Below are 22,715 nucleotides of genomic sequence, written 5' to 3'. Positions count from 1 at the left end.
GAAAAAATAGCATACGGTGGGTAAACAAATTACTGTTGGGAAATTGATAGAACTTCAAATAATCTTGACGATATCCATGCAGTGATCACTATATAGGCATCATGTTCAAGATTAGTAGACCAACTCCTGCCTTCATCTACTACTATTACTCAACACTGTCGGATTCGGGGCTCCATAGACCCAAGAAAGGTTCGAACTCTGGGGCGTGTGCGAAGAACTCGACCTATCCATCCTACCACCCCGTCGCCCCACGTCTTAGCTCAATGAACAAGGGAGAAGATGAACGCGACAGTTTACCTAGGTTCGGGCTACCTTGCGGTGTAAGACCCTACTCCTGCTTTGTGGTGGATTGGCCTCACGAGGGGCTGAGGATGAACTAGTACAAGGGATGAACAACCTCGCGAGGTCTATGGTTGAGGGAATGAGTTGACCACTTCTACGGTGGTGGCTAACCTATATTTATAGTGGCCTCGGTCCTCTTCCCCCAAAACGTAGGTGGGAAGGGATCCCACAATGGCCAATTTGAAAGGGGGCAAGTAGTACATGTTATCCTGATGAAAGGTGGTATTCACTTGCAAAGCTTTTGGTCATAACGTTGCGGTGGGCTCGGCGATGACATCCATCATGCCGTCCTGGCGGTCTTGGTCTTGTTACACCGAGATGGAAACCTTTGCCAGATTCCTCGGGAACCCACGCCTGCGCCTGCCTCCTTAGCACCAGGAAATTGCCTCTTCTGTGCCCGCTGGCACCCGCCTGGCCTTGGTTGTCATGGCTTGCATCATGGCAACCTCATGAGGTCGGGTACCTGCATAGAAATCTCCGCTCCTCAGGAGGCCGCCTAGGGAGGCTGCTCCCTCGGGAGGTCTCGGTGTCGTCCGCTACGCGAGGCTTGGCCCCTCGCGAGGGTCTTGTCTTGGTGGTCTTGTAGATGGGTCGTACCAGGCCGTTGATGGAGCCATGACGTGGGCTGCAGGCAGGCAAGTCTGGGTACCATGGTTCCCAGAACGCCGACAGTAGCCCTTGGGCCCAAGGCACGCTCAGACTTGGCTTCGAGGCGAAGCCAAAGGGCAAGGGCGAAGCGCCGCGGGCCCAAATCGCTTGCGGGCGAGGCTGTCGCATGGCACTTGATGGGACGTGGGCGTCTCCACTTCCCCACGCCGCCTCGGCAACTGCCCGACTTGACAACCGTATGAGCATGCAGAGAGGCCATCATTGCTTGGAACACGAGAGGCCAACAGTTAGCCTTCCTTCGACTATAAATGGGGAGGTGATGCCTACTACACAACCTTCTTCTTGTAGACGTTGTTGGGCCTCCAAGTGCAGAGGTTTGTAGGACAGTAGCAAATTTCCTTCAAGTGGATGACCTAAGGTTTATCAATCCGTGGGAGGCGTAGGATGAAGATGGTCTCTCTCAAACAACCCTGCAACCAAATAACAAAGAGTCTCTCCCCAACACACCCAATACAATGGTAAATTGTATAGGTGCACTAGTTCGGCGAAGAGATGGTGATACAAGTGCAATATGGATAGTAGAAAAAGGTTTTTGTAATCTGAAAATATAAAAACAGAAAGGTAGCAAGTGGTAAAAGTAAGCACAAACGGTATTGCAATGCGTTGGAATAAGGCCTAGGGTTCATACTTTCACTAGTGCAAGTTCTCTCAACAATAATAACATAATTGGATCATATAACTATCCCTCAACATGCAACAAAGAGTCACTCCAAAGTCACTAATAGCGGAGAACAAACAAAGAGATTATGGTAGGGTATGAAACCACCTCAAAGTTATCCTTTCTGATCTATCTATTCAAGAGTCCGTAGTAAAATGACACGAAGCTATTCTTTTCATTCAATCTATCATAGAGTTCGTACTAGAATAACACCTTAAGATACAAATCAACCGAAACCCTAATGTCACCTAGATACTCCAATGTCACCTCAAGTATCCGTGGGTATGATTATACAATATGCGTCACACAATCTCAGATTCATCTATTCAAACCAACACAAAGTACTTCAAGGAGTGCCCCAAAGTTTCTACCGGAGAGTCAAGACGAAAACGTGTGCCAACCCGTATGCATAAGTTCATTGAACCCGCAAGTTGATCACCAAAACATACATCAAGTAGATCACGTGAATATCCCATTGTCACCACAGATAAGCACGACAAGACATACATCAAGTGTTCTCAAATCCTTAAAGACTCAATCCAATAAGATAACTTCAAAGGGAAAACTCAATCCATTTCAAGAGAGTAGAGGGGGAGAAACATCATAAGATCCAACTATAATAGCAAACATCGTGATACATCAAGATCGTATCACCTCAAGAACACGAGAGAGAGAGAGATCAAACACATAGCTACTGGTACATACCCTCAGCCCCGAGGGTGGACTACTCCCTCCTCATCATGGAGAGCACCGGGATGATGAAGATGGCCATCGTAGAGGGATCCCCCTTCCGGTAGGGTGCCGGAACAGGTCTAGATTGGTTTTCGGTGGCTACGGAGGCTTCTGGCGGCGGAACTCCCGATCTATTCTTCTCCTCAATGTTTTTAGGGTATATGGATATATATAGGCGAAAGAAGTCGGTCAGGGGAGCCACGAGGGGCTCACGAGGGTGGGGGCGCACCCAGGGGGGTAGGGCGCGCCTCCCTGCCTCGTGGCCACCTCGAAGCTTCCTTGACTTCAACTCCAAGTCTCCTGGATCACGTTCATTCCAAAAATCACGCTCCCGAAGGTTTCATTCCGTTTGGACTCCGTTTGATATTCCTTTTCTGCGAAACATTAAAACAAGGGAAAAACATAAACTAGCATTGGGCTCTAGGTTAATAGGTTAGTCCCAGAAATAATATAAAAGTGCATAATAAAGCCCATAAACATCCAAAATAGATAATATAATAGCATGGAACAATCAAAAATTATAGATACATTGGAGACGTATCAGGAGGGGGCGGAGCCCCAACCCCTCTTTATCTTCTTGCTGCTCGCTCCGCCTTCTTCTTTGCCGTGCTACCCTCTCACCAAAGCATCCATGGTGCCAGTGAGGAGGTTCTACACTGCTGAGAAGGGAAAAACCCTGTGGGTGGAACCAGAGCTGCTCCCGCCAAAGAAAAGGCACAATTGCCCTCGATGCCACCACAACGCCCATGGCAACGAGACCCTGGCACGAACGCGCTCCACCGGGCTTCCCGGTCGGCGTGGATGTTCGTGCGCATAGCCCCGCCCACAGGAGCGGTTGCGGAAGCCGCAGAGGACGGAGTCATGGAGGAGAACAAGCGGTGGCTGCACGACCACCTTTCCCGCAAGCCCATGCGTGCGGCACGGCTCGCGAGTTCGTGGTATTGATGGCAATGCCGCTGCGCACGTGGATCCGGCTCATACGGTCCCTGGCGGGGGAGATCCTGTCGAAGGGGCCCGTCGAGCTGTGGCTGCAGCATGATGGCTGATGTAGCCAAGCTTTAGAGGCGGAGGTCGAGGCCGTCAACTCCGACGACGTCTTCATGACCCGGGGATGGGGAGCGATCGCCCGCGCCTGCAACTCGGAGGGGAGGCACGCCATCCACTTCAAGTACGACGGGGCATCAAACACTCTTCTTCAAGGTTTTTCGGGGGGATGGTGAGCGTCTAGAGTGCTACCCTAGGGGAGGCGATCGAGACGGCGGCCCCCCTTCAGGCCGACGAGGAGGCGAGGCCCCTGGCAGTGAAATTGCCCTTGGCCTTGTCTGCGACTCCTCTGGCAGCAGCAGCGCTTCCTCCGGACCAAGCTCAAACGACGACGACAACTACGAGCCGCCGCGTCGCCGCGCCTGGGCCTTGGGAAGGAATGGTGCTAGCCTGACGTCATGGGCGATGCTGCCTGAGCCGCGATCCTCAGGAGACCTTTTCCCTTTTGTTTGATTCCTGCATAGAAACCATGAAGGGCCCCGCGGGGTGTGTAAAAATCGTGACACTTTTGCCTTAATGTTAGTGTCCCCAACTTATGTCGTGTTTGCATCTCTCTCTTGGGCACGGTCCCCCCTTTTATTCTCGCGGTAGCTTAGTGCTCTACGCCGACAGGACCCTCGACCGTCGCTGGTATGTCAGGTCGCGATGCCGTGGTCAAGGCCAGGAGGTGAGCATCCCGAGGTCCAGTAAGAGCCCTCGAGGTGCGATGCTAGGTCCCCTTTGGCACGCAAGCGACTCCTGAAGGACTAAAAGGGAAGTTTCCTTGCCCGAGCGAAATCACGAGAGACAAAACGCTGATTATGAGGTTCATGCCTGCACGTGTGAGGTGACTTATCTTTGCGAGCCTGCGGTGGTTCCTTTGCCACGAGGGCGAGTTCCTTGTGCGACGTTAGGCTACGCCTTTCCCAATGGTGCCCCCCTCACATGGATCCTACCAACTCCATCTCTCCCGCTTGTCAGGCTGCTCTACGTTCTCGAGGCCCGGCTCTCGAGCGAAGCTTGGCCGCCGCTGGTATGCCAGGTCGCGATGCCGTGGTCAAGGCCAGGGGTGAGGCCTCGAGAACCGGTAGGAGCCCCTGAGGCGCTATGCTCAAGCCCCCCCTTTACGTGCAAGCGACTTACATGAGAAAAGAGTGGCCGGCTTCGAGGGGGTACCTAGGAGGGACTTGACCCTACAACACGTTGCACGGCATCGCGAGGTGTTGGCGAAGCCACTCGAGGTCCTGCCTCCGGATGTTCCTGCGAGTTAGTCATGAAATATGAAGGGCAGTCGCGCTTGCTATCCTACCAGTGATCTTTCCGCGAGAAGATGAAGTCACTAAGGACCCATTGAGGTGACGTGCGCGGGGCCGCCCGCGAGCTAGATCTCGGTCTCTTAGGTTTATCAGCGCTGCAAGGACGGACCCAAGAACAGGCGCCGTGCTAGTAGCCTCCATTGCGGGGTGAGCGAGAGGCGGGTTAGCAATGTGCGAAGACCGCGAGGGGCAACTCCGTAGATGACGGGTCGACAGGCATAATTTTAACAACCAAAATAACTGGAGCATGCACAACTGGTCCGGAGTACATGAATCAAAATGATGCAACTGCAGGGTCAGGCCCTAGCAGCCTGAGGATGATGTAGCCCGAGGGGCACCCTCAGTTGAACAAACCAAAAAGTCACCTAGCACCATCATTGTAGAAGTGTTGAAGTAGCTAAAGACGCGTGCTGCAGAGATCGCTCCTCACGATTCGGCTGGCTCCTGAGGCCCAGAAGGCTCCGGAGGTCCGGGGAGCTCGCGAGGGTCCAGTGTCTCCTCCGTCAGGACCGCCTGGCGCCTTGCCTCATGGGCTGCCAAGACTCCCTACGTGTAGCACTAGTCTGAGGCGTCCGCGTTCAGCATGTCGAACGGCATGCGGACGGAGCTGCAGGGGTAGACCCCGCTTCGACCGGCGTGGGACGGCCAGAAGAGCATGTGAGAAGTGACCCTGTTGAGGCCCACAATGTTGACGCAGATGCGTAGCTCGCCACCCATGTCAGGGACGACAGCTGCACTGGATGGTGCGGGGCGACACTCGCCATGCATGGCTCGCGCCTCCTGAAGCTCCTTGATTGCCTTGGTGATGAACTCCTGAGCGCATGGCACCTCGCGCCTTGCTCATGAAGGTGCGTGTTGAAGCACGCTCCCACGTGGTGCCCGAACGCCTCCCTCATGACGCTGGTCGGGTCAGAGGCTCTCCAAATGAGAGCCTCCAAGCCCGTCCTGAGATGGGCGTCGGGTGCGCCTTCCTATGCAAGAGGGAAGGGCGCCCCAACAGTGGGGCGCGGGGGCTGAGGTACGATCATCAGGCGCCCCAGCCTCCTGACGGTCCTTGAGGAGGAGCTGCTTCTTCTTCTTGGGGACGTCCTTAGGACGCCAGATGGCACCCTCGTCGTCAGAGTTCTCGACCGACGCGGCCTGGTAGGCGCATTCGAGAGAGCACACCACATCCTTTTCATCGCAGGAGACCGTGATGACACCCTCAGTTCCTGGCAGCTTGAGGACATTATACCCGTGGTGAGTTGCTGCCATGAACTTGGCGAGGGCCGGATACCCGAGATTGGCATTATACGGGAGGCTGATGTGGGTGACGTCAAAGTCGATGAGCTTATTGTGGTAGTTGTCGCGCTTGCCGAAGGTGACAGGGAGGCAAATCTGCTCTATGGGAACAGTGGAGCCGTCGGCCACTCCTAAGAAAGGCTTGGTAGGCAGAAGCTGGTCGTAGGGCACTTGGAGTGTCTCAAATGTCTCGACGAAGAGAACGGTGAGCCTTGCGCCACTGTCGATGAGAGCTTTGGTGACGAGGACGTTGCTGATGGTGGGCGTGCAGAGCATCGGGAGCGCGCCAGCAGCGGCTGAGCACTTGAGCTGGTCCATGGAATCGAAGGTGATGTCATGCTTGGACCATCTGAGGGGACGCAACGCCTCAATCTTGGGAAGGGCTGCATTCACCTCATAGGCTAATTGCTTGAAGATGCGATGAGAGGCGGGAGCCTGAGCACCATCCAGGATGCAGCCAATTGCACGAGGCTCTTGGAAGCCCCCAGCCCCATCATCTTGGCGGTTGTAGTTGTTTCTCCTTGGCGGTGGCAGCAGCGAAGGGAGGCCAGCATTGCCCTAAGGACGGTCCTCACAAGGATGGTCGCGCTAGTCCTGGCAGGGGTCGCGGTTGTCCCAGCGGCCTCCACCGCGGCCTCCTCTGCGGCCGTAGCCGTGGTCACTACGCTCTAGACGGCAGCCAAGGCGCCCCTCACGGATTGCCCTGAGCTCCTGGCAGTCGTTAGTGTTGTGGCTGTGGACGTTGTGGAAGACGCAGAATGGACGATTGCCCCTGGAGGATTCGCCATGGTCGCAACCGCGCTTCATCTTAGATTCAGCCGCGAGCACAGCGGGGCCCTTGTGCTTTACCTCCTTAGCCTTGGCCTTCTTGTCTTTAGGATCGACCTCCAGGAGCTCCACGAGGGAGAGGCGACCTTCCTCTGCCCTCGCGCATCTCGCGTCCATGTTGAACATGTCTAGAGCCTAGCACAAATCCTCGTGTATGGCAAGCTCCTCCTTCATCTTGACATCCCGAATGCTCTCAGAGAACGCCGAAATGATGGCCTCTTCCGACACCTTCGGGATCTTGAGGCGAACGTTCGTGAAGCGATGTATGTACTTGTGCAAGGTTTCGCCCGGCTGCTGCTTTATGCGCCACAGGTTGCCCGCTGCAGGAGCGCGGTCGCGAGTGCCCTAGAAGTTGGCGATGAAGCACTCACATAGCTCGTCCTAGGAGGAGATCGACCCCATTGGAAGGTTCAAGAGCCAAGAACGCGCACCATCCTTGAGGGCCATGGGGAACCAATTCGCCATGACCTTGTCATTGTTGTTTGCTGCCTCGATGCTCAGCTCGTAGAGCTGGAGAAACTCAGTGGGGTTAGGAGTGCCGTCGTAGCGTGGAGGCAGATCCGTCTTGAACTTACCGGGCCAGATGACACGGCGCAGTTCCGGGGTGAAAGCACGGCAGCCTGTCACACTCATAGGTGCCGGTCGCATGGGGGGAGCTTGATCGTGGCGCCCGCGTGCTATCGTCTCTGGCGGCACGCGGTCTTGACGTGGCTGTGCTGGAAGCGCGCACACTTCTCCTTGGGGCCGCTGCACCACTTGGCAGCTTTCTTCGTCGCGCGTCGGCGCCCTGCGCGGCGGGTCATGCTGGAGTGCCTCACACCTGAGCTTGGGATTCACGCCATGTAGAGGAGGAGGAGGAGGCGCGCCGTGAGCCACGTCGCCCGCCAGGGACAACAGAGGACGAGGCGAACGGGGCAGTGCAGGGGCCTCACCGGCGGCGTCGATGAGCTCGGTGATTCGGCCGAGCCAGTCATCGTAGAGGTCGTTGGACGGACAGTAGCGTAGAAGCTCACGTGCCATGAGCAACACAACCTATGCATTCGCTGGCCCATGGCAAGCGTGAGAAGACGAAGACGACGCCGTGGCCGGAGTGGTGATGGAGTCGCGGTGCGGTCGTCGCACCGCACGGATGGTCGCAGCGACGAATCCTGTTGTTCACGAGCAGCAGGGTCGGTGGCGGCGTTAGCCACCGGGGAGGCAGAGCGGCGACAAGCACCGTTGCCCACGGGTGTCGTCTGAGCAACACTAACGACCTGGCGCTCGACACGGACATGGCGAGTGTCGGCCATAGGAACGATGGAACGGCGACGGAGCGAACGGTGGAAGAGATGCTTGGACACTCCCCTACCTGGCGCGCCAAATGTTAGATTCGGGGCTCCGCAGACCCAAGAAAGGTTCAAACTCTGGGGCATCTGCGAAGAACTCGACCTATCCAGCCTACCATCCTATTATCCCACGGCTTAGCTCAATGAACAAGGGAGAAGATGAACGCGGCAGTTTACCCAAGTTCGGGCCATGTTGTGGTTTAAGACCCTGCTCCTGCTTTGTGGTGGATTGGCCTCACGAGGGGCTGAGGATGAACTAGTACAAGGGATGAACAACCTCGCGAGGTCTATGGTTGAGGGAATGAGTCGTCTCCTTCTACGGTGGTGGCTAACCTATATTTATAGTGGCCTCGGTCCTCTTCCCCCAAAATGTAGGCGATAAGGGATCCATAGTGGCCAATTTGAAAGGGGACAAGTAGTACATCTTATCCTGATGAAAGGTGGCCTTCGCCTACAAAGCTTCTGGTCATGACGCTGTGGTGGGCTCGGCGATGACATCTGTCCTGCCGTCCTGGCGGTCTTGGCCTTGTTGAACCGGGATGGAAACCTTTGCCAGATTCCTCGGGAACCCACACGTGCGCCTGCCTCCTTAGCAACAAAGAGGAAACTGCCTCTTCTGCGCCCGCTGGCGCCCACCTAGCCTTGGTCGCCATGGCTTGCGTCATGGCAACCTCATGAGGTCGGGTACCTGCATAGAAATCTCCGCTCCTCAGGAGGTCGCCTGGGAAGGCCGCTCCCTCGGGAGGTCTTGGTGTCCTCCGCCTCGCGAGGGTGTTGTCTTGGTGGTCTTGTAGATGGGACGTACCAGGCCATTGATGGAGCCACGTCATGGGCCGCAGGCAGGCAGGTCTAGGTAGCTTGGTTGCCATAACGCCGACACACACATCGACCATTATCCAGGATGCATCTAGTGTATTAAGTTCATGAAAAAATGGAGTAATGCAATAAGAACGATGACATGATGTAGACAAGATATATTCATGTAGGAATAGACCCCATCTTGTTATCCTTAATGGAAATGATCAATATGTGTCTTGCTGCCCCTTCTGTCACTGGGAAAGAATACCGCACAACCGAACCCATCACAAAGCACCTCTTCCCATGGTAAGAAAAATCGATCTAGTCAGCCTAGATAAACCAAAGATTCGAAGAAGAAATACGAGGCTATAAGTAATCATGCATATAAGAGATCAAAACTCAAATAACTTTCATGGATAAAATAGATCTGATCATAAACTCAATAGTTCATTAGATCCCAACAAACACACCACAAAAATAGTTACATCAAATAGATCTCCAAGAAACCATTATATTAAGAATCAAAAGAGAGAGACGAAGCCATATAGCTACTAACTACAGACCCGCAGGTCTACAATGAACTACTCACGCATCATCGGAGAGGCACCAATGAGGATGATGAACCCCTCCGTGATGGTGTCTAGATTGGATCTGGTGGTTTTGGAACTTGCGGCGGCTGGAATTGTGTTTCGTCGACTCCCCTAGGGTTTTTGGATTTTCGGGTTATTTATAGATCAAAGAGGCGGTGCGGGAGGTGGCCGAGGTGGGCACAATGCACTAGGGCACGCCTGGGGCCCCAGGTGGGTTGTGCTCCCCTAGGAGCCCCCCTTTGGTACTTCTTTGGCCCAACATGTGTCTTCTGATCCAGAAAAATTCTGCAAAAAGTTTTGCTACATTTGGACTCTGTTTGGTATTGATTTTCTGCGAAGTAAAAAACAAGCAAAAAAACTGCAACTGGCACTGGGCACTATGTCAATAGGTTAGTACCAAAAAATGATATAAAGTTGCTATAAAATGATTGTCAAACATCCAAGAATGGTAATATAAGAGAATGGAACAATAAAAAATTATAGATACGTTGGAGACGTGTCAGGACCTCCCGTGGTGGGTCGGCCAATGATAACCCACAAGTATAGCGAATCAATTGTAGCATTTTTCGATAAGTAAGAGTGTTGAACCAACGAGGAGCTAAAGGTACAATTAATATTCTCTCATGTTCAATCGACCACCAATACAACTGTAAGCACACCAACGTTTGCCTTACCCAGAAACAAGTAATAAAACTAGAAGTACATTGACGATGAAGTTGGTTAGGTTTGCAAGATAATAAAGAACGTGAAAATAAAAGTTAGGTGATGATTTAATAAAAGTATAATTAAGTTAGTATAGCGAGTGTGGAAAAGTGGTGGTAGGATTTGCGGAATTTCCCCTAAGCAATTGCCTACGTTACTAGACCGATAGCAAGTTTTTATGTGGGAGAGGTCACTGCTAGCATGTCATTCCTTACTTGGAATTCTATGCACTTATGATTGAAACTATTACAAGCATCCGCAACTACTAAAGTTCATCGAACATATAAACCACGCTGTGTTACGTGCCGTTTTAGCGCATCTGTGCGCGGTAGCCTTCGCGAGCCGAGTGATCTTTTTTACTGTCGCTCAGTTTTGGCTGCTAGCAGCAGGTCAGCTGATAGTTTTTGTTCACATCTATAGTTGCTTTAGGAGTGCATGACGAGTGGGGTCAAGGAAACAACATGGTTTTTCTCCAATTCTGCGTAAGTAGGGCTTGAAACCTTACAACTACGAGCAGTAAAAGGACAAAGCGACGCGGCTTCCTTCCTCTCGCTCGCTTCCTCCTCTACTTCCCACGCGCTAATCCCTTCCCTCCACCCTCTCGCTCGCGGCCACCGCCCTAGCCTTCCCTGCCGCTCATCCCCCCTACTGTGACGCACCCTCTCGCTGGCCACCACATCCCTCAGCCCATGGATTTTAGCGCAACCACTCTCGGCCGCCACCTCTCCGCTCATCTCCTCGTTTCCTCCCAATTTACCGATCTGAAGTTGGAGAGACAAATACGGCCGTCGGCACCGTGGGCTAATAGAGGTCGTCACCTCTCCTCACCTCCTCTCATGTTCTAGTGGTGGCGCCACCGGGGATGAGGGGAGCAGCAGTTTCGACTTGCAAACGCGAGTAGCAGCCGTGGTGCTGGGAATGCGAGCAGCGGCCGCAACAGGCGGCAATGCTGACGAAGAGGTGGTCCATGGTGCCTTTGTCATTGTCGTCCTCGGTAGAAGGTCAGGACAAGATGGATCTCAACATTCTCTATCAGATATGTCATCCATGGAAGATGCAGAAGAAAAACTCATGCAGGTTGCTCTAATTTTCTTCTATAATTCATTGATGGTCAAAATATTGCTCTTAACAAACATTGAATTGGGATCTCAGTCACAATGTATGTGATTATCATGGTGTGGTCTTCATGCTTGGTGTGGAGGAGCAGGGGAGGATGATTAGGACGAGCATGGGGGATGGAGCAGCCTGGCCAGAGCTCCGGCGGCGCCCAGGTCATGGTGGAATGAAGTCGGCCACTGATACGTCTCCAACGTATCTATAATTTTTTATTGTTCCATGTTGTTATATTATCATTCTTGGATTCTTTACAATCATTTTATAGCAACTTCATATCATTTTTTGGGACTAACCTATTGACATAGTGCCCAGTGCTGGTTACTGTTTTTTGCTAGTTTTTTACTTCGCAGAATATCAGTACCAACCGAAGTCCAAATGCCACGAAACTTTTTGGAGATTTTTTTAGAACAGAAAACAACCTGGGAGCCAAGGAAGCACCAGAGGGGAGGCTGGTGACCCACAAGTACAGGGGATCAATCGTAGTCCTTTTGATAAGTAAGAGTGTCGAATCCAACGAGGAGCAGAAGGAAATAATAAGTGGTTTTTAGCAAGGTATTTTCTGCAAGCACTAAAATAGTCAGTAACAGGTAGTTTGATAGCAAGATAATTTGTAACAAACAAGTAATGGTAATGATAAATAAAGTGCAGCAAGGTAACACAATATTTTCATGGCAAAGGACAGGCCAAAATGGTCTCTTATAATAAGCAAAGTGTTCTTGAGGGTACACGGGAATTTCATCTAGTCACTTTTATCATGTTGGTTTGATTCACATTCGCTACTTTGATAATTAGATATGTGGGTGGACCGGCGCTTGGATGCCGTTCTTACTTGAACAAACCTCCCACTTATGATTAACCCCCTCGCAAGCATCTGCAACTACGAGAAAAGTGTTAAGATAAAATCTAACCATAGCATTACATATTTGGATCCAAATCGGTCCCTTACGAAGTAGCACATAAACTAGGGTTTAAGCTTCTGTCAATCTAGCAACTGATCATCTAATAACTACTCCACAATGCATTCCCTTAAGCCCAAAGAAGGTGAAGTTCCATGTGTCGACGTTCACATGCCACCACTAAGGGAATCACAGCATACATATCATCACAATATCGAACACATATCAAATTCACATGATTACTTGCAACATGACTTCTACCGTGACCTCAAGAACAAAGGTAACTACTCACAAATAATATTCATGCTCAAGACCAGAGGGGTATTAAATAGCATAATGGATTTGAACATATAATCTTCCACCAAATAAACCATATAGTAATCAACTACAAGATGTAATCAATACTACTAGTCACCCACATGTACCAATCTGAGGTTCCGGTACAAAGATTGAACACACGAGATGAAGTAGGGTTTGAGAAGAGATGGTGTTGTTGAAGATGTTGATGAAGATTGGCCTCCCAAAGATGAGAGGATTGTTGGTGATGACGATGGTTCGATTTCCCCCTCCGGGAGGGAAGTTCCTTCGGCAGAATTGCTCTGCCAGAGGGCAAAAGTGCTCCTGCCCAAGTTCTGCCTCGAGATGGCGGCGCTTCATCATGAAAGTCCTCGCCTTATTTTTTTATATGTCAAAATGACCTATATACCAGAAGATGGGCACTGGAGGTGGGCTGGGTGATGACCCACAAGTATAGGGGATCACTCATAGTCCCTTCGATAAGTAAGAGTGTCGAACCCAATGAAGAGCTGAAGGAAATGACTAGTGGTTTTCAGCAAGGTATTTTCTGCAAGCATTGAAATAGTCGGTAACTGGTAGTTTGATAGCAAGATAATTTGTAACTGACAAGTAATGGTAGCGGTAAATAAAGTGTCGCAAGGTAGATCAATCCTTTTGTGGCAAAGGATAGGCCAAAATGGTCTCTCATAATAAGCAAAGTGTTCTTGAGGGCACCGGGAATTTCATCTAGTTACTTTCATCATGTTGGTTTGATCCGCGTTCGCTACTATGATAATTTGATATGTAGGTGGACCGGTGCTTGGGTGCTGTTCTTACTTGAACAAAACTCCCACCTATGATTAACCCCCTCACAACATCCGCAACTACGAGAAAAATATTAAGATAAAATATAACCATAGCATTAAACATTTGGATCCAAATCGGTCCCTTATGAAGTAGCGCATAAACTAGTCTTTTAGCTTCTGTCACTCGAGCAACCCATCATCTAATAACTACTCCACAATGCATTCCCTTAGGCCCAAAGATGGTGAAGTTTCATGTAGTCGATGTTCACATGACACCACTAAGGGAATCACAATATACATATCATCAAAGTATCGAACACATATCAAGTTCACATGATTACCTGCAACATGATTTCTCCCTTGACCTCAAGAACAAAAGTAACTACTCACAAATGATAATCATGCTCAAGATCAGAGGAGTATTAAATAGCATAATGGATCTAAACATATAATCTTCCACCAAATAAACCATATAGTAATCAACTACAAGATGCAATCAACACTACTAGTCACCCACAGGTACCAACTTGAGGCTCCGGTACAAAGATTGAACACAAGAGATGAACTAGGGTTTGAGAGGACATGGTGTTGTTGAAGATGTTGATGGATATTGGCCTCCCAAAGGTGAGAGGGTTGTTGGTGATGACGATGGCTTCGATTTCCCCCTCCGAGAGGGAAGTTCCCCTAGCGAAATCACTCCCCGGAGGGCAAAAGTGCTCCTGCCCAAGTTCTGCATCGAGACGACGGCGCTTCGTCCCGAAAGTCCTCTCCTTATTTTTCTAGGTCAAAATACCTGAAGTACCAAAATATGGGCAACGGAGGTGGTCCGGGCTAGCCACAACCCACCAGGGCGCGCCCTGGTGTCTTGTGGTCACTAGGTGGCCCCCCTCCGGTAGTTATTTGCTCCAGTATTTTTATATATTCCAAAATAATTATCCGTAAATTTTCTGCTCATTTGGAGATGTGCAGAATAGTTAACTCTTAGGTAGCTTTTCAGGTCCAGAATTCCAGCTGCCAGCATTCTCCCTCTTTGTGTAAACCATTCATATTGTGAGAGAAAATGCATTCGAATTACTCCATAAAGTGTTATAAAGCATAAAAACACTATAAATAACAGTAGGAAAATATGATGCAAAATGGACGTATCAACTCCCCTAAGCTCAGACCTCGCTTATCCTCAAGAAAAAAACCAATATCGAAAAACATGCCCACATGCTTAGAGAGAGGTGCTGATAAAAACAAAATACGGACATAGTAGCATCATGCTCATTATTAATAACAACAACAAACTTTATTATAGAACTTTATCACATCACTTTATCATATAGCTTCTCACGAACAAGTAACAATTCATCACAACATCAAAGTAAAACCATAAACTCTCTTGAAAACCAACAAACTATGTTCTCATTCAACTTTGCAACTACAATTCATCATATTTTCATGAAGGGTCTCATATCGAAGCCTTTTGGCAAGGCCACATACTCAACCATCATTTAATCTTCTATTATTGTTAACACACACCGCATATACACATGAGCAAAAAGTTTCAACCAGACACATAGAAATATAGGGGCTTATAGTTTCGCCTCCCAACTTATTCACCTCAAGGGTGATGTCAACAATAATAACTCATGCCTACTCATATCCAACTGGGTATATGTGCCTAGATCTTTCCTCACCACATGATGCTTGTAAAAATAGAAAATAAAAAGGAATAGGGAAGAATACTTTGACTCTTGCATGAATTGTAAATACATAAAGTAAAAGATAGGCCCTTCGCAGAGGGAAGCAGAGGTTGTCATGCGCTTTTTGGTTTGTATGCTCAATCTCTTAATGCAAAAGAACGTCATGTTATATTGCCCCTGATGATATCCACCTTTATTATGTAGTTTGTCGCTTTTATTACTTTGCCATCACAAGTTCGTACAATGCTCAATTTTCTATTACACTAAATGATCCAACACATTTAGAAGCAATTTCTATTGCTTTTTTGCACGGATGACAACTTACTTGAAGGATCTTACTCAATCCATAGGTAGGTATGGTGGACTCTCAAAACAAGATTTTGGGTATAAGGTTTTTGGATGCACAAGTAGTATCTCTACTTAGTGCGGATTTTTGGCTACCAAGATATTGAGCAAGCACCACTTGTTGAAGGATCTATGACAATATAACTTCTATATGAATATGAACAAACATAAATCATTACATTGTCTTCCCAATCCAATGTCAACAATTTTGGCATATAAATTTTGATGGGGGCTCACAACCATAAAAGATGTCTAAGATAGTGCATTTGCATGTGGATCTTCTCTTCCCTTATTAATTCTTTCATGAATTGCATCATTAACGAATGCTATGTTTGTCAACTTTGAACAAATTTTACCACTTGTACTTTTCATTATGTGATGTCATTACTTAACATAAGATTAGCACATGATCTTTTTCATTATTTTATTTTTATTTTGATTAAAGCATAAAAGTAAAGAAACAAAACTCAAACTAGCACATGATCTTTTCATTATTTTCTTTTTATTTTGATTGAAGCATAAAAGTAAAGAAACAAAACTCAAACTAAACTTTATTATATAACTTTCACTCGATTAAATAGATAGATGGATCACGAAACTAAGACTCGAAAATAAACCATTGATGCGGCTTGAACTACGTCGATATTTCCCCAAAGAGGAAGGGATGATGCAACACAACTACAGTAGGTATTTCCCTCAGTTATGAAACAAATGTATTAATCCAGTAGGAGAACCAAGCAACACTATGTAAACGGTACTTGCACACAAAGAACAAATACTTGCAACCCGGCGCGTATAAGGGGTTGTCAATCCCTTCTTTGGGTAACGGCGCCATAAATTGTCAAGTTGACGAGATAAAATTGTGATAGATTGGATAAATAGATCTCGAATAAACGCAAAATAAAAGATGCATATAAAAAGTGCAGCAAGGTATTTTTTGGTTTTTGGAATAGTAGATCTGAAAATAAAAGCGAATAAAAATAGATCTCAAAGCAAATATGATAAAGAATAGACCCGGGGGGGGCGTAGATTTCACTAGTGGCTTCTCTCGAGAAAAATAGCATATGGCAGGTAAACAAATTATTGTTGGGCAACTGATAGAACTTCAAATAATAATGACGATGTCTAGGGAATGATCATTATATATCCATCGCGTCCAAGATTAGTAGACCGACTCCAGCTTGCATCTACTACAATTACTCCACACATTGACCGCTATCCATCATGCATCTAGTGTATTAAGTTCATGGAGAAACGGGGTAATGCAATAAGAACGATGAAATGATGTACACAAGATCTATTCATGTAGAAATAGACCCCATCTTGTTATCCTTAATAGCAACGATACATGCGTGTCATGTCCCCTTCTGTCATAGGGATTGAGCACCCTAAGATCGAACCCATCACAAAGCAGCTCTTACCATGGCAAGAAAAATCGATCTAGTTGGCCTAACTAAACCAAATATTCGAAGAAGAAATACGAGGCTATAAGCAATCATGCATATAACTTTCATGGATAAAATAGATCTGATCATAAACTCAAAGTTCATCGGATCCCAACAAACACACCGCAAAAAGAGTTACATTAAATAGATCTTCAAGAGACCATTGTATTGAGAATCAAAAGAGAGAGAGGAAGCCATCTAGAAACTAACTCGGACCCAAAGGTCTACAGTGAACTACTCATGCATCATCGGAGAGGCACCAATGATGATGATGAACCCCTTTGTGATGGTGTCCAGATTGGATCTAGTGTTTCTTGAACTTGTAGCGGTTGGAATTGTGTTTTCTCGACTCCCCTTGGGTTTTTTGGATTTTCAGGGTATTTATAGAGCAAAGAGGCGGTGCGGGAGGCAGCCGAGGTGGGAAAAACCCACTAGGGAGTGCTTGGCCCCCCAGGCGCGCCCAGGTGGGTTGTGCTCCCCTAGAGCCCCCTCTGGTACTTCTTTGGCCCAACGTGTGTCTTCTGGTCCAGAAAAATCTTCAAAAAGTCGCTGTGTTTGGACTCCGTTTGATACTGATTTTCTAGGAAGTAAAAAACAAGCAAAAAATAGCAACTGGCACTGGGCACTATGTCAATAGGTTAGTCCCAAAAAATGATTAAAGTTTCTATAAAATGATTGTAAAACATCCAAGAATGATAATATAACAGCATGGAACAATCAAAAGTTATAGATACGTTGGAGACGTATCAACCATGCTAAACTTTTATTCAACTAATTCATGAGATAACTAAGATCGAACTAAGATAGGTAAAGGAAATAAAAGTGATGGTGATACGATAACGGGGCATAGATTGGGTTTTAGTTTTACTGGGGAGGCTTGACTTCTTACAGAAAACGAGGTGGGATATATTGGGTCTTAGTTTTACTAGGGAGGCTTGACTTCTCGAGCCTCACGTGGGTATCTCCACGTTGAGGCAATAGAACTTTATCTTCACCCGAGGATGCATCCTCCGGATTGGTGTCCTCCTCCTCATCCGTAAACCAAAAATATTTGAAGGTCTTCTTAAAGACATTTAGATCGAGAGGTTGGTGAGAAACATGGCTCTCTTCCTTTGAATCTTGAGACGACATATTCTCAGATGTGTTAGAAAACAACAAGAAACAATAATAGAAAATTTCTCTGTGATATAGTGGTCAGTATGTCCAGGGGGTATATAAAGATTTTTTATCTTGGGAAACAAGAAAAACAGAAGAAGAACAGAGTCGGGAAGGTTCCGTGGTGGGCACAACCCACTTGGGAGCGCGAGGCAAGGAAGGCACGCCCTGGTGTATCGTGCCCTCCTCGGTTGCCTTCTTGGTTATTTCTTATTTTCCTAATTGTTGTAATATTCCAGAACTGATAGAAAATATTTTTGCAGATTTTTCGGAGTCCATTTACTTACCGTATCACATACATCCTCTTTTTTAGGATTCTGGAGTGTTCTAGAAGGTTTCTTTTATGTGCTACTCCGATGTCATGGTTTGGATAATATTGCTTTTAACATTAATAGGCGTACCTGAGATATAGTGCTTAATTCTCTGCCCATTGACCACCTTTGGATTAGTGCATTCGACATTATTGATCTTCATGGCTCCAGAATGATAAACATCTTCGATAATATATGGTCCTTCCCATTTCGGGAGAATTGTTCCTGCAAAAAAACTAAAACGAGAGTTGTACAAGAGAACATATTCACCAACTTTGAATTCCCGCTATTGGATTCTTTTGTCATGCCACCTTTTAACTTTTTCTTTGAATAGTTTGTCATTTTCATAAGCTTGGGTTCTCCATTCATCTAGTGAGCTAATATCAAATAACCTCTTTTCATCGGCAAGTTTGAAATCATAATTGACTCCTTTAATTGCCCAATATGCATGCTTTATGTTCTAACTCAAGAGGCAAATGCCAAGCCTTTCCATAAACCATCTTATATGGAGACATACCCATAAGATTTTTATAAGCTGTTCTGTAGGCCCAAAGTGCATCATCTAGTTTAGACCAATTCTTTGGGGACCTATTGAATTTTTTTTGTAATATTAACTTTATTTCTCTATTTCTAAGTTCAACTTGACCACTAGATTGAGGGTGCTAGGGTGAAGCAATTCTATGGTTAACATCATACTCAGCAAGCATTTTACGGAAAGCACCATTAATAAAGTGTGAACCACCATTAGTCATTAAATATCTAGGGACCCCAAACCTTGGGAAAATAACTTCTTTAAGCATTTTAATGGAAGTGTTATGATCAGCACTACTAGCTGGAATAGTTTCTACCCACTTAGTAACATAATCAACAACAACCAAAATATGTGTATACCCATTAGAGGAAGGAAAAGGTCCCATATAATCAAAACCCCAAACATCAAATGGTTCAACAACGAGTGAATAATTCATAGGAATTTCTTGATGCTTACCAATATGACCTAACGGAGTCCAAACGAGCTGAAAATTTACGGTGATTTTTATGGACCAGAAGAAGCCCCTGAAGCACAAGAGTTGGGCCAGAAGAGTCCTGAATCAACGACAAGGGTGGAGGGCGTGCCCCCTACCTTGTCGCTGACTCGTGGACCCCCCTGACGTGAAACTGACACAAAAAATTCCTATAAATCCAGAAACCCCCAGAAAGAAACCTAGATCAGAAGTTCCACCGCCGCAAGCCTCTGCCTTATGGGAAAACCATCACCAGAGGCCATCTTCATCATCCCGGCGCTGTCCATGACGAGGCGGGAGTAGTTCACCCTCGGGGCTGAGGGTATGTACCAGTAGCTATGTGTTTGATCTCTCTCTCTCTCGTGTTCTTGATTTGGCATGATCTTGATGTACCTCGAGCTTTGTTATTATAGTTGAATCATATGCTGTTTCTCCCCTTCTACCTTCTTGGGATGAATTGAGTTTTACCTTTGAGGTTTCACTATTATCGGATTGAATACTATTATGGATTTGAGAACACTTGATGTATGTCTTGCGTGGGATACCCGTGGTGACAATGGGGTATTCTATTGATTAACTTGATGTATGTTTTGGCACTCAACACGCGGATTCCCGAGGTGACATTGGGGTAATCTATGCATAGGGGTTGATGCACGTTTTCGTCCTTGTTTCTCTGGTAGAAATCTTGGGGCACTCTTTGAGGTTCTTTGTGTTGGATTGAATATTATGAATCTGACGTTGTTTGATGCATATCGTATAATTGACCCACGGATACTTATGGTGACATTGGAGTATCTAGGTGACATTAGGGTTGATTGATGTGTGTCATATGGTGTTATTTTACTATGAACTCTATGGTTGTTTGTGACACTTATAGGAATAGCTCAATGTATTGATCGGAAAGAATAATTTGAGGTGGTTTCGTACCCTACAAGCAATTTCATCTTATGTTCTCCGCGATAGGAACTTTGGAGTGACTCTTTGTTGCATGTTGAGGGATTGCCATATGATCTAGTTATGTTATCATTGTTGAGAGAACTTGCACTAGTGAAAGTATGAACCCCAGGTCTTGTTTCCAAGCATTACAATACTGTCTTCACTCACTTTTGTTACTAGTTACCTTGCTGTTTTTACATTTTCAGATTACAAAAACCTATATCTACCATCCATATTACACTTGTATCACCATCTCTTCACTGAACTAGTGCACCTACACAATTTACCATTGTATTGGGTTTGTTGGGGACACAAGAGACTCTTTGTTATTTGGTTGCAGGGTTGTTTGAGAGAGACCATCTTCATCCTACGCCTCCCACATATTGATAAACCTTAGGTCATCCACTTGAGGGAAATTTCCTATCGTCCTACAAAACTCTGCACTTGGAGGCCCAACACGAGTCTACAAGAAGAAGGTTACGTAGTAGACATCACCCGTCAATGGCGCCAGAAAAGAGTCTTGATGGCCCACAAGTATAGGGGATCAATCGTAGTCCTTTCAATAAGTAAGAGTGTCGAACCCAACGAGGTGCCGAAGGAAATGATAAGTGGTTTTCAGCAAGGTATTTTCTGCTAGCACTGAAATAGTTGGTAACAGGTAGTTTGATAGCAAGATAATTTGTAAAGGACAAGTAACAGTAATGGTAAATAAAGTGCATCAAGTTAGCCCAATCCTTTTGTGGCAAAGGACAATCCAAAACAGTCTCTTATAATAAGCAAAGTATTCTTGAGGGCACACAGGAATTTCATCTAGTCACTACTGGAATCAGCTACTTTGCCATCTGCCAGCTCTTTGTCGTCAGCTAGCGGATGGCAAAGAAGCTCTTTGCCATCAGCTACCAAAAAGCAGACGGCAAAGAACTGGCTGATGGCAAAGACCTAATTTGCCATCAGCCAGTTCTTTGCTGTCGGCTAGCAGACGGCAAAGATTCTTTGCCGTCGGCTAGCGGACGGTAAAGAGGGAGGGGCCCCACTGATGAGATGCTAAAAAAAACCTAACGGCCCCCCTCTTTTCCGTCCGTTAGCGGACGGCAAAGAGAAAAAAGGCAGACGACAAAGGGGGGCGGACGGCAAAGAGGGAGGGCCCCAGTAACGTTAACGGCCGCGCCCCACCCCGCCCCTCTCTCTCTTTCTCTCCCCAGTTACTCGCCGCCGCCCCGTCGCCCCACCACCCCGCCGCCCCAGCGCCCCCCGCCCCGTCGCCCCACCACCCCGCCGCCGCCCCGGCACCCCCCCGCCCCGTCGCCCCCGCCGCCCTGCCGTCTGGGCGCCGCCACGCCTCGGCGCCCCGGCACCCCCGCGCCCCGCCGCCTCGGCCGGGCCCGGCCCCGTCGCCACTGCCGCCCGGCGCCACCGCCCCCCTCCTCCGCCGCCCCAGGCCGCCCCGCCCCCCTCCTCCACCCAGGTGAGCTCTCTGCCTCCTTTTTTTTCCTTTTTTCTGTTTTTTCTAGTTTTAGGTTTATGTTTAGTTTAGATTTAGTTTTAGTTTTAGGATTAGTTTTAGGTTTATAGGTTTAGTTTTAGTTTAGTTTTAGGTTTAGATTTAGTTTTTTCCTTTTTCTATTTTTTTACTTTTAGGTTTAGGTTTAGTTTAGTTTTAGGAAAGAAGAAGAAGAGAAAAAGAGGAGAGGAGAAGAAGAAGAAGAAGAAGAAGAAGAGGAGGAGGAGGAGGAGAAAAAAGAAGAAGAGGAAGAAGAAGAAGAAAAAAGAGGAGAGGAGGAGGAGAAGAAGAGGAAAAAGGAAAGGAGGAAGAAGAAGAAGAAGAAGAAGACGAAGAAGAAGGAAAAAAAGGAAGAAAAGGAAGAAGAGGAAGAAGAAGAAAAGGAAAAAAAGGAAAAAAAAACCCGACCCGACACGGTACCCAGACCCCGACCCGGCGCCCCGACACGACACCCCGACCCCGACACCCCGACCCCGACCCCGACCCCGACACCCCGACCCCGAGCCTGACCCGACACCCTGACCCCGACACCCCGACCCTGACCCCGACACCCCGACCCCCCGAGCCTGACCCGACACCCCGACCCCGAGCCTGACCCGACATCCTGACCCCGACACCACACCCCGACCCCGAAACAACACCCCGACACCGACACGACACTACCCTGACATCGACACGACACCCCGACCCCCCGACCCCCAAACAGCACCCCGACCCCGACACGACACCCCGACACCGACAGGACACCCCGACCCCCGACACCTCCCGAAAAGGTGTTCTTTGGCCTTCAAGAGGCCGACGGGGTCATATATTTGTGAATTATTAGTTAGGTCATATATTTTTCCATTTTGTTATGAAAAACATCATATATAATTGTGTTGATCGTGTAGTTTTAAATGTGCAGTTGTTTCATCGCTGCGAGGTTTGGTGTCCGACGACCTCGCCGTGCGTTTGACGAGCTCTCCCCCTTCG

This window comes from Triticum urartu, chromosome 3A (assembly GCF_056163025.1).
Source record: "Triticum urartu cultivar PI428250 chromosome 3A, HENAU_Tu73, whole genome shotgun sequence".
NCBI lineage: Eukaryota > Viridiplantae > Streptophyta > Magnoliopsida > Poales > Poaceae > Triticum > Triticum urartu.
This window is presented reverse-complemented; position numbering follows the sequence as displayed.